Source organism: Leptidea sinapis, chromosome 8 (genome assembly GCF_905404315.1).
Source record: "Leptidea sinapis chromosome 8, ilLepSina1.1, whole genome shotgun sequence".
In the NCBI taxonomy this organism is placed as follows: domain Eukaryota; kingdom Metazoa; phylum Arthropoda; class Insecta; order Lepidoptera; family Pieridae; genus Leptidea; species Leptidea sinapis.
Window position 1 is genome coordinate 14,636,771 of NC_066272.1, and position 21,062 is coordinate 14,657,832.

A 21,062-nucleotide genomic window follows, 5' to 3' on the forward strand; every position below is an offset into this window, starting at 1 on the left:
CGTTGCAGTAAAAAAATACTGCCTAAGTAAAAATTGAAATTTAATTAGTATGAAACGTGCAGTAATTTGACATATGTTTGAAATAGTAGTCGATTGGCGACGAAGTATAATCCGGCTAAGTTTGAAAGCGAACAGTTTCTTAAAACGGAGTGGGTTTCAGCTATCGCCGTTTTTTACAAGATTATTACCGCCATCTGCCAATCTATCAATGACTGCACGTTTTATACTATCGAGCGATTCACCTTTTTCTTACAGAGTTTCGCTAGGCTGGGTGGGTACCTTCAAAAACAGCGCGTTCACCTCCTAAAAGCCCTTTTAACGCTTGATTGCAACGCGTGATTCTTTTGGTAAGCAGAAGATCAGGCATCTCTGATCCCTTAGCATCAACGACCTGTACGCTCATTTGTCCTCTTCCATATAAAGCGGAGATGTCATTCTTCCCAGAATAAGATAGCAAGCCGAGCGAGAACATGAGGGATTTTACGAGTCCCGTAGAGTCGGTATTTTATATTATCCAATCAGAACCTCTGTCATAATATAAGAGTTACGTCGAGACTATATAATTTTCAATCCCACTACAAATTCCATTACGCTACATCAATTCTTTATTTTACTATTTTTGTCTGTCATTCGATTTCACGCCTTCATGCATATCATAGCCCTTATTTCTTGCGTCAACCTCGCTATCAAGTAAAATAATGTTTACAATGTTTTTCCCTTCGATATCAGCATTATTGTCATTATTAAACTTTTTGCTTTTGCCTTTTTCCATTTTAGGCTGGGCTCCGTCATATCAGCTGCTATAGTTAAGGTTTAAGTCAAATTTAACGTTAACAGTAACGTTTACTTTAACATAGACTGGACTTACTTTGGCATAGTTAAAGCTAAAGTTAAAAAGTGAAATATCAAGTCAATATCGAGTATTTTTTTTTAACTTTGACAGGTCGCTATTTAGCTATTTATCATTAACAATAGCTTTAACCGGCGAAGATTGGACGGTTACGGTTAACAGTTAAAGGTATGACGTCATCTAAAAATTATCAAATGGTGCAACAAATTTTTTGCTTAACCGATACTCTAATATGTTTATATATAATAATGTTTGTTATTGCTAAAGTTATTTGTTGCAACCGAGCCTAAGTGTATTCTTAGTAAATTACCCTTCACCGAGAAAAGCATACTTATAAATTTAAAATCTTAATTAACTATTATGCAAACCTAATTTATAATGATTACACGTGTGGCGGGGCATTTCTTTTACATAAAATTATTGCGAATGTCAGCGTTAAAACAAAAGTGTTAGGTTATAAATTTGCATGACATGTCTTTCCTGCAGAAAAATAGCCCGTATGACGTAAATAATGTATTCCAAGCTAATGTTATTATGATTCATTATGTTCTTGTAATTGCGAGGTATTTCGCAATATTGTTGATCGGTTATGCGTTTATATATTGTTATTATCCTCTTCAGATATCCAGTACAATTGCGTTGGTAATGCAGTTTTAGCTACGATTTCTTCCTTTTGAAATAATTACTTCAGGGAGTTAATTTGATGTAGAGCCAAGGCGTGCATTGGTTTTCTAGTAAGGTAAGCACTGTGGATCTAACTAGTCGTAGTTGAGCTTTGAAATATGAAAAGATTGTTTACCATAGGTATTTACCCCCTTATTCATAATAGTCTGCTAACTTAAAGCATTGCTAATTCTCACTCTGTCTTTTTCTATTGACCTAAGTCAGAATGAGAAAAAACACTACTAAGCGGCTGTTTAAAGTTAGCGGAGCATTATGAATAAAGGGGTTAGTATCTAGCGTAAGGAAAAATTTTGTGAGCGGGTGTTAAATAGAAGTTTGGTTATACAATAACAGAACCAAATTAACTTTAACACTAGTGCTATATTTATTTAGGATCATAATGAGATAGGCACTGCTTAATATCCTATATTATATGCACGACCCTGTGTAGAGATGACGTCATTCAGTGTCAATAAGTTACCGCCCATGATTTCTGTGTGGTTTGTCCATTATTCCCAGACATTTTTCTATTTGTTTATTAAGATTTGGGGATTGAAATACACGTAAATCCAACGATCTATTGTGCCCCCTGCTTGCACTATCGCGCCTGCCCTCAGATCCTTATACCTAAAAAATGAGATGAAAGACATTCTACTACATTCTATTCTTAAAATAGTTATCAAGACGCGTTGCAGGCAAAGTTAGATAATATTGGCAATATCATGTGATGACACGCATTTTTGAGCCTTATTGCCTATGGCATAGGTTACTGTCGATTGCTGTAACCTGGATTTAATTTGCATACAAGTATTTAAGAGTTAGGATATATAAAAATGTGCAAACATTGATTGGGGCGTTGCAGGGGAAATGCTAGTTAAATCTATGAGACTACAAAAAATTATATATCGTTATTTTAGAGAACCAAAAATTCAAAATTTTTACATATTTTGTGATGGTTGATTTAAATAATCCCACGGATCTAGGTGATTTGACACAAAAATTGGGACAGACTTCAATATCATCAGTCTTTGATAAATATGGGAAGTATCAAACTAATCCGACACTTTAAAGTTTTTTTTTATGAAAATAAGGGACGAGACCAGCAGGACGCTTAGCTGGTGGTAATGTATACGCCCTGCACATTACAATGCAGATTTATTGGAAAAGCCCAAAAATTTTGAGCGGCACTACAACTGCGCTCGTCTCAATTTTACTAGCTACGGTGCCCTTCAGACCGAAACACCGTAATGTTTACACATTACTGCTTCACGGCAGAAATAGGCGCCGTTTGTGTCAGAATCACGTTCAAAGACTCGGTTACATACCCACGTAGCTACAATATTTGATATGTTTTATTTCCTAACTCTTGGACTTTAAACAATATAATAATTTTATACCAATCTAAATATGTTATCAAATAACATTCAACGGATACGAAGGCCTAATTATCTTTGTCCCTCACATACGAACAAAATGATTCCAGAGATGTTCATTCAATTCATAACTGAATATTATTACTCCGATGTTAAGTAATGGTTCAAAGAACTTTCACGCATAATTATCCAAATGTAGTGATTTGCATTGAGTGAAAATTCTGTTTGTCTATGTTTCGCCGCTTCACGAGACATCCTCAGGAGATGTTGACTCGCCAAACTCTGGCACAAGGATAGTCTTGTAACGAGTCTCGTGCCAGAGAGAGAATTTATACTAAATAAAAATCAAAACATTTGGATAAATATGGATTTCCGCAAAAAAAAAGCCGCCTAATTCTATAAAAATTTTTTCACACATGACTTAGCTATGGAAGATCCTTCTTTTGGTGAAGACCTCCAGCTCGATATAGCAGTGCCAACGGCCCGTAGCTTGCACACTAGCATACCAGCTCCTTGCACGTGCCAGCTACTGTCATATGTATACGATAACTGGCATGCCTGTAACTGGCATGAATGCCCTTTGAGGGAGGGGACGCGGGGGTTGACCAACTGGCACGTGTGAACAGACGCGACAGTTACGGACATGACAGTAGATTTTGTTTGATTCACTTCAATTGTTATACATTATTAGCGTGCTAGAATAGGTAATAGTTCTCTCACGAATTGTCCTGTGTATACGCAATGGTATTACTTGGTGTACCTACCCTAGCATTTTTTTAAATTAAATTAGGGGACGAGACGAACAGGGCGTTCAGCTTATGGTAATTGATACGCCCTTAGGATTATTGGAAATCCCATTTGACACCTTGAGACATAAGTTTTTAAGTCTCATTTGCCCAGTAATTTCACTAACTACGGCGCCCTTCATAGCGAAACATAGTAATGTAACATTACTGCTTCACGGCAGAAATAGGGGCTGTTGTGGTACTCATAATAAAGCCGGCATTCGGTATGAGCCTCCCACTTTCAATTTGTATTACTTGCAAACGTATCCGCAGTGAGCTATTTACTCGAACATGCCAGTAACTTTTAAACCAGATACTTTCCCCATTTTCTGGCATGTTTATCCCCGCCTTTACGGCCGACAACGCATCTCATGACTCTTTCCCGTTTGCCCCCTCTTATATAAATATTCATATTCTTGCACAAAGAAAAGTTCTGAATTTACTCCAAGACCAGCTGACCCGACAGACGTTGTTCTGTACATAATAAATGATACACTAGCTAACGCGCACATTGACAAATCAAATATCGGGCTATCAGGTCGTCTATATTTTAAGTATATAATATATACATAGGTACCTACGTGAAATTTCTTAGATCCCATTTAATACTGGGCGCGAAGACTGTAATATCTGCTAGTGTGAAAGTTCACATGTAGAAGAAGCGCAGAAAGGTAAAAGGAATAACTTTGTAAAATGTATTTCAAAATTTAAATTCGCGATGTGATACTTTGTATATCATATTCTTGTAAGTTTTGCACTGAAAGTTTGCATGGGAAAGGTGCACATAGTTATAACAACATATTATTAACAGTATATTCTTGATAATGTTATGTTGCTCACGTTATTCTCAGGTCGGAAACACAATTTTAGACGTACAATAAGTGATTTAAATCCTAATTTGAATACATTTAAATATAACATTTGTTTTACAAACTAATAATTTAATTTCAATAATCAAATACACGTTTACGTTATTTTTATGAATATCGTGTCACATACTAAACGGTATTTCAGATAAACGTCTATTGGCAGTTTTCTCTGCTATATCTTACTGACGTAATATTAGGTTTAAAATTTTACGTTTTATGTTAATAATTTTGAATGAAATATTCTCCAAATACTTCCTATATGCGTCGTATAGTATGTATAATCATTTCTATATAGTTTATGGCAAATGTCCAATAAATGTCTGGCCGTGGTGAATAAATTCATCAAAGTAATTATATATTGAATGCTCTCGGCAGCCGCAGTAAAAGTGCCGTTGCACCCCGAGGAAACGATCCAAGGGGACTGTTAAGTTCGCAAACGGTTGTCGGCTGGCTTTCGGCCAAGATTCACCTAGCTAACTAAGTATTTTTAACCGACTTCAAAAAGGAGGAGGTTCTCAATTCGTCGGTATTTTTTTATGTTTGTTACCTCAAAACTTTCGACTGGGTGAACCGATTTTGATAATTCTTTTTTTATTTGAAAGCTGGTGCCTCCCAAGTGGTCCAGATCCATAAGAAAACCATAAAAGTCTTAAATTTTGCTATACATACGTATAGCAAAGTGGATGATAAATTTACGAATAACTCAATATCGCGCCAACCGATTTCGATGATTCTTTTTTTATTGGAAAGCATATACTTCAAAGATAGTTTGGTTAGGTTCTGATCACGGAATCCATGACAAAGTAACGGAACACTGTCTGTAATCAAATTGCAAAGTACTTATGTTCAATGCTGCTTTGAAAATTTTTATATATTTACACATATTTAGACAAATTGTTAGTTAGTATACTTCAAATTCACTAAAAAACATAAAATAATAAAAAAATAACAAAAAAACAACCGCCTTCAAAAACACTATTCCAAAACATTATATAAAGGCCGGCAACGCTCCTGTGATTCCTCTGGTGTTTCAAGAGATTGTGGGCGGCGGTGATCACTTAACAACAGGTGACCCGTACGCTCGTTTGTCCTCCTATTCCATAAAAAAAAAAACAATAGATATAATGTGCACTAAGAAGTATAAAAATAATTGCGTATTTTTATACAATCTAATGAATTAATGTTATTCTAGTTACGATTATTGTAATTTTTGGAGTCGGTGTCATCCGAGATAGTTTTGTTACTACATACATAGTTATAGGTGAGATGTGCTTGAGTCGTGAGGAGGCGAGAGGCGAGAGCGGGTTGCGGCGGAAGGACACCGATTACAAAAATAAGAATAATCGTAACTAGAATAATATTAATTAGTTAGATTGTATAAAAATACGCAATTATTTTTATACTTTTTAGTGCACATTATATCTATTGTTTTGGAATAGTGTTTTTATGTATTCTGATGCTATCCCTACGATGACTAACGGCCGTTCCCAATATATTATCTACGGATAGAGATAAATTACTACCTTCTACTGTCAGTATTTAGCTGTCAATAATCTGAAGCTGTCCCAATATACCCGATAAGTTCTTCTTATCGCCTTATATAGGGACGCGTGAATTGCGATTTCCATACCAACCTCTATCGCTGGTAAGCTATGCGTCGTCCCATTGACAGACAGCGTGTACGGATAAGGGGGCCTAAAGGGAGAGGAAGAAGCAGGACAAAAAGAAATGAGATGCCTTGGAAAAAATTTACTTGGAAAAAAACCACGTCAATTCTGTTACCGTAAAAAGTTGTGAGATCCATGTAATACCAAGTCTGTCAATTTGTTCAGTCCCAACTTAAGGTCCTTCTGTCTTAAGTTTTTACGTAATTCGCTAACCTAGCAATATCTTATAGGGACCATAATTATCAATTTTAAACGAGGTAAAAGCAAAGAATAGTGTTTAATTAGTTAGTTTCGCTTTTACCGTGGTTTCATAAAACAACACAATCCTTTTATTTACTAGTTTTGTTTTTGTGATCTTATTCCGCGATCAGTTTAACAAGACGGGTTTCAAAAATTATTTATAAAGTAGAAAGTGTTAAATGTTGAACGATTGTCATTGTTAACAAATATAATAATATTGACACACTTTTTACACAAATTATCTTGCCCCAAGTTAAGCATATATTATAGCCTTTGTTATGGGTTACAAGACAATGATATATTTAATACAATATACTTACTTAAACATACATAAATTCATATAAACATACATAAATACATTTCAACATCCATGGCTTGGAAACAAACATCCATATTCATCATATAAATGCTTGCACCTACCGGGATTCGAACCCGGGACCTCTAGCTTAGTAGGTAGGATCGCTAACCGCTATACAGGTCGTCTATATGTCGTCAGCTGCTGCGAACAATAGGCGCCGCCCGACCGTCACGCGACATGCAACACACAGGCTATAAATATGAAACGTTTCACCGACGAAAATCAATTAAATATTCCTTCCGCCCGGAACATATTATTCAGATAAACAACACACGCCCAAATATGGCAAAAAATATGGTAAAAATATGCAATGTTTGTCAACAAGATATAGTTTTAAAGGTTATTATAAAATTTATATTTATCGCACTGATTTTATCTGTAACAATTTGTACATAAGAGTTATGTTAGCGCAATAAAAATTTAGTATCGCTGTTCAGCGATCTGTTCCAGGTAACCTAAAGGTCTAGATTTTATGACGTAAGGCAATAAATTTCCATACTATAGGATATTCACACATATATATATTTGTGAATAAATGTTATCATTTGATATTTATATAGATACTAGCTGACCCGGCAAACGTTGTATTGCCCTATAAAGTAAAAAATTCAATACTCAATTAAAATTTTTGGGGTATAAAAAATAGATGACGACTGATTCTCAGACCTACCAAATATTATCGTATTGCAATAATTATTATATTCGATTGCCATCTTGCAACCCTATTGCTGGAACGGAACAGAATAATATAAAAATCGCTATACAAAAATAGGTGTTGATCGTTGACGGGTGAAAATTTGAAGTTATACGCATTTTTAATGTGGTATCATAAAAAAATAATAGCTTATCTAAAAATTAAAAAAAAATTAGGGATGCTACGATTAACATTTGCCTAACCTAGCTAATGTGCACACAAAATTTCATGAGAATCGGTCAAGCCGTTTCGGAGGAGTTTAACTACAAACACCGCGACACGAGAATTTTATATATTAGATATACAATTTATGTAACTGTATATATAATACTGTTAGGTCTACGCATAAAATATCAGAAAAAAAGGTTGAAAATTTGGCAGTTTTCACTTAGGGAACGCACGTTAAGGAAAAAATATAAGAGTTAATTCTACGATGCGCGCACACCGTCACGCATATTCGACACCATGACGTTAGCTACCATAAGACTCTTGTAACTCATATGTTTACAAAACGACAATCAACGGACGATTTATATATATATATATATATATGTATATATACTAGCTGACTCAGCAAACGTCGTATTGTCATATAACATATTCAAAAAAAATCAATTACTAAAATTTTGATGCAACCGATTCTCAGATTAATTATTGTATTCGATTGCCATCTTGCCACCCTATAGCGGTTTGGTGGATGGAACAGAATAATAAATTCATGATAAAAAAATAGTTGTAGATCGTAGAAGGGCGAAAATTTAAATTTATATGTATTATTCACTGCAATCATAATAAAATAAAAATTAAAAAAATATCATAAATTACAAAAAAAAAAATGGGATGGACTACAAAAGATTTTATTTATAAATACCATTTTTATATATAAGATATATGAGTTTAAAAAAAACAAATATATTTTCTCTAATTGAATAAAAATAATGTAATGTAAATAATTACAAGTTATTTAACAAAATTATGCGGTATAATATTTTCATTGGTTGTATTTAATACCTTCTTTATTACAATATTGTTCTTTCTACAAAAGTAAAGTGTACTACTTACGTACGTATAAGTAAACACACACTTTTTTTTTAAAGTACAACACGATCAATTAAGAGCTCTCAAATATTTTTATTGCCACTCAATACGGCGTTATTAAAACAGGTTACTATTACTATATACAGTGGTATCACCTGTCGATAACAATTCGATAGTATCATCATATTGTCTCCAGTCACAATAATTACGAAAGCACGTTAAATTTTAATTGTACTCAAGTATCCTTTCTCGTCGTGGTGGCGCCGTAGAGTATGCAACTGGAATCCTGCTAAAGTACCGTTCGCTTAAGTAATGAGAGATACAGTGTAAACTTGAAATGTGTGCTAAGCGATTATTAGCGGAGGTTTGCATAGCTAGAAGGGATTTTCAAGTGAACACTTTGAGCACTTTATGTGTGCTTTTTAACCGACTTCAAAAAAAGAGGTCTCAATTAGTTGGTATTTTTTTGTAGGCCACGGTAGATTTGTAAGTATATATACTTAGTTGTAGGAAGGTTGTAGGTGAGATGCGCTTGTGTCGCACGCGCAACGTATAAAGGCAAGAGAGAGGCTGCGGCGGGAGGACACCGATTCCAAAAATAACAATAATTGTAACTAGAATTACATTAGATTGTATATAGATACGTAATTATTTTTTTTTACTTTTTAGTGCATATTATATTATCTATTGGAAATCGAGCACAGGGTGGCAATTTCTTGGAGAAGGTACCTACTGGTCTTTAAAAAATAAATGAAACCTAATGAAAACTCACAGAAACTTAAGAGCAAAGTTTTCAATATTTGCATTAAACCTTGCATGACATATGGACGGCAAACATGGTCCTTAACAAAGTAAATATACAAAAATTAAAAGTGTGTCAACAAAGCATTGAAAGAAGCATGTTAAAGATTAAAAGGTAAGACTAACATAAATCAAGAAGAAAACAAAATTAGAAAGGATAGACAACACTTTAAAAGGATTAAAATGGCGATGAGCAGGATATACTTTGAGAAGCAATATTGAAAAATGGACAAAAAATATTATAGATTGGTATCCACGACAAGGGAAAAGGAATCAAGGAAGACAACAAATTAGATGGGAAGAAAAATTCAAAATTTGAACAATATTCAGACCGCTTACTATGCATACATTCCCACATGGCCTATCATATAATACGGTTTAGTCTTTTTGTCCCCAAGCTAACCTATGTTCTCCGATGTTGCCCTCTTTGGAATCATGAGATATTTTGCCAAGTTTGGACGATTCTCTACGAAATTTACTATCAAAAATATTAAATTGTTCAATGTCTGATATTTCTTGGTGCCAGGCTTCTCTGCCCATTCGTTTTGGTGGAATTGGCATCAGAAAAATATCTAGTATATCCTTACCAGCATTCTTATCTTCTGTTCACAATGTCAGCACTTTATATGATAAAATTATCTCCCCGTCATTAGGGTCCCTGCCACTGGTGTATGCGGATACCGCTAAAAATGCTTGGAAAGTTGCCAGTCCAAGTGAAAATTTCCCTTTAAACATGCGATCACAAAAGCTTTGGGATGAGCCACAGTGCAAAATCATTCACAAAAAGATATTATTACCAAATCACAATATTTCGGATCAGGCTCGTTTTATTGCTGTTAACGAACGAGAATCAGGGTACTGGCTTCAGGCCACTCCTTCGAGTAACATAGGGATACTTCTCGATAATTCCAGCTTCTCAATCGCAGTTGGTTTACGCCTGGGTATCCCTAGAACAGTTCCCCATATGTGCCGCTGCGGAGGCAATGTAGACAGCCTTGGTCACCATGGCTTATCTTGCCGCCGCAGTGCGGGCCGTCTCTCACGCCATGCCGCCTTAAACGACGTCTTGCGTCGGGCCTTTACTACCGTCAACGTGCCGGCTATCCTAGAGCCGAATGGAATTTCACGTGATGATGGTAAGAGGCCTGATGGCATGACGTTGATTCCTTGGAGTCGTGGAAAGCCACTGGTGTGGGATGCGACTTGTGTGGACACGCTAGCCCCCTCTCATATTGAACATTCATCTAGAGCGGGAGGTGCAGCGGCGGAATCTACCGAAAACCTAAAGCGGAGGAAATATGCATCACTCGGTGATGGATACATATTTATTTCCTTTGGGGTGGAGACGATGGGTCCTTGGGGTTCATCGGCACAAAAACTCGTAATGGAGCTATCCAGGCGTCTAACCGATTTAACAGGTGACCCAAGATCTGGTACGTACCTCTGTCAAAGGATAAGTTTGGCTATACAAAGAGGTAACGTTGCCAGCTCCATGGGCACCTTACCTGCCGATAGCGATCTTAATGATATTTTCTATTTGTAATTAATTAATTTTGTTAGATTATTTAAGTTTTATTTTATTATTATTTATATAAATAGCGTTATTAATTATTAAGTCATTTGTATATTGTAATAATTAAATATTATTTACTGATTGTCTTCAATAAACAGATGGGAAGATGATTTACAAAATGTGACTGGACCAAGGTGGATGGGATGCTTCTCGTATTACAAGAGAATGTGGGCGGCGGTGACACTTCACACAAATCTAACACCAAATTATGCAGAGTATAATGGGCTAGACAACGACATATTTAATACAACAAACAAATATAAGGATTTATTGCTTAAACTTGCTAATTTTCCACCACGAGACGATTTTAGGTTCAGGATTTGACTAGTGGCAAAAAACGAAACCCTTATAGATTCAATTATGTCTGTCTGTCCGTCCTTATGTGACAGCCACTTTTTTCCGAAACTATAAGAGCCATGCCGTTGAAACTTGGTAAGTAGATGTATGAATGAATGAATGAATGAATGAATGAATGAAAAACTTTATTAATAGCAAACACAAACCACACAGAATAATAAAAGTAAAAAAGAACTTACAGAGGTAAAAAAAGATTTATTCTGTAAACCGCATTAAGATTTTCACACAAAAAAAGCAACAAATTTCGCGGTTTCAATGAATAAAATACTGAACTGAAACTCAAATTTTTTTTTTCATCAAACCCATATCTATAGATAGGTCTTCAAACATGAATATTATTGAAATTGCGGTGTCTAACATCATTTTTTTCTAAACTGAATAGTTTGCGCGAGGGACACTTACTTCCAAAGTGGTAAAATGTGTCCGCCCCCCTAGCTTCGAAAATTCGAGGATGATAAAACTTAAAAAAAAAATAACATTGAAGATCTACATTACCATGCAAACGTCCACCGAAAATTAGTTATAACGAGATGTAGTAAGTAGTTTTTTTTATCATAAATCGTGAACCGCAATTTACCTTTCAATCAATCAACTGAAATATAAAAAGAACGTTTCATAATTTACTTGCTGCTTCGGAACCCTCAATGAGCAAGTACGACTCGCACTTGGCCGCTTTTTAAATCTTGCAGTGATGCTTAAAAAGCATATTAAAATTAAACAGAGTGCACTCGTTCAAGTTTACATGCACTGATATTAAGCGATTCAAAGTTCATTGACATTTTTGCGAAACGGAGAATAATTTTAACCCGCCGATAAATATTCTTATAATAATATTAGTTCACGGAGATATTAAGTACTACATTTGGTATGTAAAATGTTTTGAGCCCTTTTGAGTGTAAATTCCGTAAAGATTCGTCGTCAGTCAATTCGACACGTGTATCGCGTCTACACGAGGCATCCTCAGGAGATTGGAGGGAGGCTCCTTTGCACAGGATGCCGGCTAGATTATGGGTACCACAACGGCGCCTATTTCTGCCGTGAAGTAATAATGTGTAAGCATTATTGTTTCAGTCTGAAGGGCGCCGTAGCTAGTGAAATTACTGGGCAAATGAGACTTAACATCTTATGTCTCAAGTGACGAGCGCAGTTGTAGTGCCGCTCAGGAAGAAGAAAAACTGGGCAGGACGTATCAACTACAATCAGCTGAACGTCCTGCTCGTCTCGTCCCTTATTTTCATAAAAATAGATCCTCGTTTCTTTAGTTATTTCTATAGTATACTATTATGAGGCAACGCTGCCGATTTTAATATAATCTTTGTGCTGCAGGTGAGGGCTATTCGCGCTATGAAATTAACATCTTGACTGTTGTTTCTCAGTATATTTTTGATAATGTTATGTATGTACATAGGCACATAAATGAATTGGCTAGAAACTGTCATAGCGATAATATTAACACAGACATAAACTTATAATGCCTACTACTCGGCTAAGTCGGGTTAGTAGGTCTTTTGTGTGTATATTTAAATTTGATGTTGACCCGCCAAATTCTGGCACGAGACTGAATTCAAAAAGTAATAACTAATTAGTAGTATTTAAAATGTACGCGGACAAAGTAATAGTATAATCTAGTTATACGCCGTCATTCACATTACTATCAGAACCAGTCAGCCCGTACTGATAATATCATCGGAAACCATATATTGTTCAGACAAAACTAATTAATAGTTTTATTATAAAATTTGTATTATTAGAGGAGTGGCCACTCCATTACATCAGACAGAACAAACGTTAGTTTTCATTACCTTAATAGTTTACCTACAGTATTGTTTATTCGGAAATTACACGAACAAGCCCTATTATTGAAAATTAGTGGGTTAATAAGTTTAATGTTATGCTAAAATGAACGCAGACGTGGTTGCTAACTAAGGGCCTTATGTGGAAGCTCTTTGTCGCTCAGAGGGCAATGAAGAGGGCTATGCTCGGAGTTTTCCTGCGAGATCGAATCAGAAATGAGGAGATCCGTAGGAGAAACAAAGTCACTGAATTAGCCCAGATGGAAACGAAGCGAAACTGAAGTGGCAGTGGGTAGTGCACATAGCTGACGCAGCAAATATTATAATGCCACAAGAAATAAAAACAAAATATGCATTACAATTTTGGATAAAAAATAGATAAAGATTCTCAGACCTGCCAAATATACACAAAAAAAAATCATAAAAATCGGTCAAGCCGTTTCGTTCGTAGGAGTATGGCAACTTGTGCAATTATACTTTTATAAAATACTAGATGACCCGACAGACGCTGTTCTGTCAATAAAAAAAAATGATGTACCTAATTATTTCGGGAATAATGTATTCTAAAGCCATCGGAAATTAATTATTTTATAATAAGTGGTAATATACTGATAAGGATTAACATCGTATTTGTGTAAATTGTTATTTAAACATTTTTTCACTGAACACTTCATCATTGCGTGGCATTGTATTCAAAGCGCGGTCAAAACACAACTGAACGAAAACTCTGCCCAATAGACGCTTTGGGAGAGTCTAGTTGTTTATTGTACGTCAATGTTTCATCAACAAAATTTACAAACAAATTTTATCTTTCAATCATTAATAAAATTGTGTCAGATATAGTTTAAAAAGGTCTATAAATGAGTTTATAAACAAACCAGAACCTTTTAAAACTATATCTTGTCCAGTTACAATATGTTGTACCGCAGTCGAAGGTCTTAAATAAGTTATGGATAATTCACAGCGATACGGGGTGTTGGAATGCAGCATAGCTTGCTTTGTTCAGTTATCTAAACACCACAAAACCAGTAAATTGTGAATGCACTTAGTACTTTTGTTACGAGGATTGTATAGGACATTTAACGAAAACTATTATATTTTACAAAACTTCTAAGAGAAATTTAGTTCTATGAAGTGTATAATAGGGGAAAAAATTAGATAATATTATGTACTGCAGGATTTTTAAATAAACAGTATTTTCTTGTGTAATTTATACGTCTAGATAGAGTCTCTTGCTGTTAGACAACCGATAAAAATATGCTACGTATATTAGTTTAGTGTGCGTGACAAGCTACGTCTTACACTCGCGATTTGTATGACACTTTGTATTAGTGTGCGTGAATTGCTCTAAATAGAAGTTAGTTCTATACATAATTTTTGCGACGTTTTCACAGGTGTCATAGTCTATCTAGACGTATAAATAATCTAAAAGTTTTTTTTCATGGCGAAAAAATTCTTGGATGTGACTTTAATTTCTTATGTATGTCGAATTAGCTCCATATTGGATACTAATTAATAAATTTAATTTTCTAGACACTAAAGCAGTATTTGAAAATAAATGATAATTTTTAAGCAAACAAAAACTACAAAATTTACAATATAACTACGCTTCATTACTCAGTGGCGCGCGCTCATCTATATGAAACGAATTGCATTTTTGAAGTGAAACTTCTTTGCGCGCATGAGAGTAAAATTTGCACAGATAAACGTAATCAAGTGACACGAAAACGTGGGACGCTTTTTGTAGAATTAAATATACTATTTTTCATAAAATACAAAATAAAAATATTTCATAAATTATCTTTTCTAAATTTAAATTTAAAAAAAAATTATTGAAAAAACAACATTGTTTAGAGACATCATTATATAAATGAGATTTAAAAATTAGTTTGCCAACGAAGTTCTTTGTACGCACGCAATTTTTTGTTTTGGCATATGAATAACGCATAAACTGTATGGAAATGGATTTTCAATTCGCTATCTGAACTCCCTGCAAAGTGATAGGTACTAGGCTCCCATGAGCGTGAGAATGCAATGTTTCAACAATGAAATCCCATGCCATTAAACTATTAATAAGTATCATGACTTAGAATAAGCATTTTAATTAATGTTTCTCGTAAGGTAAAGTCGTTAATACTTTTTATGCTATCGCGTAAGACATGTAATAGAGATGTATTCTCTACTAAGATACTACGGCATTTCAATTTTACCTTTTTTATTTATCTTTGCTCTATCGTTTATTATAAATTTAACAAGAAATGTAATTTTTTGACATTCATAAGTGTCATTTACGTGACCTACAGGAATAGTGATTTCGATTTGATTTGACCACGTGGGTAAATAAAACAGGTACAGATATTTAATGAAATAAATATTTAAAAATATATATATCTTTCAAATACCTAGACTGGACGGTTAGATATATGTAATTTATATTAATAAGTAGATATTTATAACGTTAATGTGGACACCTTTTACTGTAACTTTTGTATGAAATCTTGTAGCTTTAATATCGCTGATTTTACCCAATAAAAAAGCCAGACAATTCTCATTCCTACCCAAATAGGTAACAATTTTGCCGGCTCTTATGAAGCTTTGCCTCTGTACGTAGTTAGTTACTCATGTGATATTATGCCGCTTTTTATTTAATTTTTGGAACACAGAGTAGATAAGATATCACGCCTGTGCATGATAACATTATGATTGCAAAGAGATTATAGTGTATCTAACTATACGTAACATTTATGTGTGAAAACAGTTTAGAAAAAATAAAATATTTACGTAATTTCAATGCTGATTATTTAAATTGAACAATCGCACAGAAGTCTTTTCATTTGTAAGTTATTTAAGTGGGTCCTAAATCAATACCCCAGTTAAAACTTAGTGACTGTGTAATTAGCAATTATACAGCCTCCTACTAAATATTTACCGTTCTAAAACCTTGACAAGAACTTGAATCTCGTACGTTTAAGCTTTTACGTTTTCAAGTACACACGAACTTTTGCGTATTGGAGGGAAAGGGTTCAATGACCATCGAATTTTAATCTTTATTAACCGACTTCAGAAAACGAGGTTCTTAATTTGTTTGCGTTTCTCTTGTTCGTGTGTGTTACATGATCCTTATTTAAGGCGTAAATACATGCCAGTGACCTTGCTCATAGGCCGAGGGCGGGTGACCAATCCAACCAACGAGTCTTATTTAAATGTTAAAGTAATAATTAAATAATTATTAATAATTGAAGACTAAAAAACATAAAAACAAACACCTGACGTTATTTTCTTTTCTGGATATTTGATAGAAACAAAAATTCATTTTTTTTTATGGAAACAATAATTATGTTTTTTTTAATGAAAATAAGCAGGACGTTCAGCTGATGGTATTCAACTGGGCTATATCGATGATTTTGGTTCTGCTACGGATCTCCTAATTTCTGATTCGATCTCGCAGGGAAACTCCAAGCATAATCCTCTCCATTGCCTTCTGAGCGACCATGACCTACCAAGTAATAGTATCACTTAACAATAATTGTTAAGTGATACTATTATGATACGATCCGATGGCTTTATATATGGTATCGTACAAATAAACTGTTTCACATATACGAATATTTATGAACACGAAGTCGGTTTCTTAGCATTTAACATTACTCTTACGAATTTTTTTAAATAGAATTACAACTCATTCATGAGATTTCTATCGCACACTGCAGTTGGCATTATGTTGTTACCAAATCGATTAAACGTTTTAATTAGATGCACGCAACCCTTTTTATTCTCCAACCAATCAGCGTTAAGTTTTAGGGTTGTTTTTTCTTTGTATACACATTCTATTTATAGGGCATTCATCAACATTACGTGTATAGTTTCGTATTATTTGATCAAATATTTTTTCAATTTTTAAGCAGATATTCCTACCTACTTATGAAGTCTAGCACAGTTGTAAATATAATGTAAGTACTTATACGTATTTTAACATTATATTTTATACGGTAATTATAACTCTTATATAATGTAGGTATATATATAGCTAGTGATAAAAATCTTGCTTGTAATCTATTTTTTTTAAATTCATCGATAGTTTATTAAACTATTTTATCCATTTATAAAATTAGGAAAAAAAACAATGAATAAGATATTTCTTGCGGGCATTCATAATTATAAAAAAAATGGCGGAATTAACACTAAATAAATTCATTCTAAAGATAATTAAATTAATTTTACTTTACTTAGATTAGATTATTATTTTATCTGTTTCGATAGCTATTTATAAGTACCTACTTACTAATTATTTATTGTACTTCTTTACTACATATTTTGTAAAGCTTAGCAAATACATAATCATAAAATGATAACGAAGTTAATATAACCTTATCAGTCAGGACGACAAAAGCAACAGCAAGGTACCATTCAGCCTAAGATTCTTACAAATATTACAAATGCGTATTTTTTTAATGTCATCTATGACATCGATGTTGCAAATACTACGGGAAGGTGAAGCAAAAGTGTCAGGTCAAGCATTATGGTGGCTGAAGATATCCCACAAAGATAGTCGTGATGTTTCATCAGTAAGAGAAATGTCAAGTGCTACACAATAATAATTGTTGTAACATATATTACATACTGTTTTATGTAATAATTCTGCTAGCGGCAATGATTGTCTTAGGATATAAATTTATACATATTATATTTTAATATCCGATTTCCTGTCATTCGTTCATTCGGACTTCAATCAAGGTGAGGAAGATAGTAATTACCATTTATTCAACTTTATTTTTACACCGACTTATATCTACAGATCTTTATAACTAGAATATTATCTTTCGTTATATAAAAATGATCTCCATGAGTCAATAGTTCAATAAAAATATCCGATACCGAGCTTTAAACGTTTAAAACATGGTTCTATATAATAAAACACTCACATTTGACAAAGCAGGAGGTCGTAAGTCTGGTGTCTGGACTGAACACATGTGTGCAACGGCTATATTTCATTCATTCATCAAAGCACAACAGAGTAATAATATAATTTATTGGATGTTCCAACATCACAAACGAAGGCTGAACACTAAAAGCATTTAGAAATTTCGCTTTCGCCTACTAATATGGGTTCCGGCAGTAAAACTACAAATCAGACTACTTATAAAGATGTTAGCATAAATTATAGCAATGTTTAACTTTTTAAAAGCTTTTCAAAATAATGACTCCAATAAAAATCTAAAACTTACCGCAGCGCTATGTTTATGATTGATTCCAAATGTATTCCAAAATAGCATTTGCTTGATTCCAGGGATTATGTTGATTTGTGGCACTCCAGAAATGTTATAGATTCACTGTTTTAAGTCCGAGACACAAATTATTTGACGTGAGGACAATGCCCCGAACGTGCGTACACGATCACACCGGGTGGCGGCGCGCGGAGAACTGTCGATTGTCTAAACGAAACTCGATGTTCAATCGAATACTAAATACGAACGATATGAACGTCGCGTCGACTCGACAGTAGAATATCGTGTCGTACTCTTTGTAGGTAGTTAGTAGTTACTAGTTTCAGTTAGTACTATAATGTATAGATAGGTATATTATGTATATACGTAGGAAGCTTCGCCTGCCAACGCGTCCGTACTCCGCATCGCCTCTGGGACGAGGGACTTTGAAAGGGCCACAAACCCGACAGCATTTTTTGTCCCATCTAATATTAGCAACAATCGCCCGTCTGGTTCTCGAAAGGGATTGAATTGCACTTTGTCTATCGGCCCGCGATTGTCTGAAGATGGATGGTTTTTGGCACGTTTTTTATTTGTGCAGCGGCGAACAAGTGTAATAATGTATTAGTAACACTAATTAATGGGTCACATAGTCTTGGGATATTTACATTACATAGATACCTACTTCCCTTTCTTATATCTACTTACATTTTATACAATTAAAATAATGACAGTATTGCTATTAAAAATTAAATAAGTACTTACATACAAATCTAAAAAAACGTACTTAATCAACCTTTATGGCCTAAACTGTGACCGAGTAAGCTCTAACAAAAGAAATTGTTGAAACAAATAAATATAAAAAAAGCGGCCAAGTGCGAGTCGGACTCGCCCATAAAGGGTTCCGTAGCGGCAACTAGGTAATATACTTAATATAAAGTTCTTGTAATTCGTTATAACTTTGACCGATGTTTTAATAATAATGTATTTTTTTAAATTAAGTTATTGATAAGTAAACATTATGATTAGGTACCTAAATGATGAGATTTGTATCTTTTTGCGAGCCCATATATGCTTGTGATAGCTAATATATGCCTCCTCGCGTAGTTGGACAATGAGACGTATCTATTAAAAAAACTACTTAATACCTAGATCTCGTTCAAACCAATTTTCGATGGATGTTTGCATGGTAATGTACATCACATATTTTTTTAGGTATTATTATTAATTTATTCTAGAAGTAATAGGGATGGGGGTAAAACTTTTTACGAGTTTTTTGTTTAATAGTTTGCGTGGAAGACACTTCCCTTCCACGCAAACTATTCAGTGTAGAAAAAAATTACGTTAGAAACCTCAAAATCATTTTTGAAGGCCTATCCATGGATCCCACACGTATGGGTTTGAGAATTTTTGAGTTTCAGATCTAAGTATGGGGAACCTGCAAAATTTATTGTTTTTTTTTTTTCTATTTTTGTGAAAACCTTAATGCAGTTCACAGAATACATCTACTTACCAAGTTCCAACAGTATAGTTCTTATAGTTTCGGAAAAAAGTGGCTGTGACATATAGACAGACAGACAGACATGACGAATCTGTAAGGCTTCCGTTTTTTGCCATTTGGCTACGGAACACACAACATCGCACTGTTAAAAAATAAAATAAATTCTACTTAATCATTAATAATTTGATACATTTTATTTCATATTTAAAAGTTTTAAATGAAAAATACTACCATGCCATGAACACGGACGAGTAAAAAAATAAGGACTCCGTGTCACCTTACATAACAGTGAGGCACCAAAACAAGCCGGTAAACGTGTAAATACATAGCTCCACGCATACACTTACACTAATACAAGCCGATCGGCCGCCATTATGACATTTGCCATCGTCAGTTTGCGTCGCAATAAAATATTTTAAAAATGCCGTCGTGCGTTGTGAAAAAGTGTTAAAACAATAATATAAAAGAATTTGTGGATATATGATTATTTAAGGGAGAAAAAATTGTGTAACTGATATCCCCCGTAACCACACACACACTAGCGTAAAGGTGCTTCAATTGCTAATATCACGACGCGGAGTCCTTCTTTTTTTCTGTCGGTGGCCATGAAAAGATAAGTTAAACTGGCGATATTAGATGAAGAATGTTTTAACATAATCTCAAAAAATATTAGAAAAAATTATGGTAATAGAAACAGCTTAGTGCCAACAAAGATTCTTTTTAAATAAATTCTTAAATTCTGCGCGGCATCGCAATTCCGCAGTATGAGACATAATCTGTTAATTCTCATTAGCCATCATCACACAACTCATCATCATAATCACCATAATGCCCGCAATGGATGTAGTAGAAGACATGCAATGTTGCTATATCTTTTTTTTATGATAAAGGAGTACTAACTAGCGTACGGGTCACCTGGTGTTAAGTAATCACCGCCACCCACATTCTGTTGCAAGTTGCAACACCAGAGGAATCACAGAAGCGTTGCTGGCCTTTAAGGACCTTGGAGAAGCCTGGTTGTACGTGGAAGATAGTTCCTTGAAAACCGCATTGAGGATGGTGTGTTTGATATCATAATCTGAGCAAGGTCTTAGAGGATCAAGCCATTCATAAGCTGGTTTCTGACTGTATTCAGTAACAGTAAATTGTTATACAACCCAATGGCTTAGCGTGCCTTGGCGGGTCCTTGGGGGCCCTTATGAAGGGAAAAGACACAAAAGAAAAAATGTTTGCATAAAATTAAAAGAAATTTTTATTCATCATAATTATCTATGTGTCACTTTTTCCAAAATTTTT

At 34.4% G+C, this 21,062-nt stretch overlaps 1 protein-coding gene across 1 annotated transcript in view; it reads right to left on the bottom strand.

Moving 5' to 3' along the window:
* LOC126965693 (beta-1,4-glucuronyltransferase 1) overlaps positions 1-18,558 on the bottom strand; it is a 114,784-nt gene extending 96,226 nt beyond the window's left edge. Inside the window, exon 1 of the mRNA XM_050809429.1 lies at positions 18,287-18,558. The gene's annotated coding sequence lies outside the window, so the exon portion shown is untranslated. The remainder of the gene's footprint in view (positions 1-18,286) is intronic.
* Positions 18,559-21,062: the final 2,504 nt, after the last annotated feature.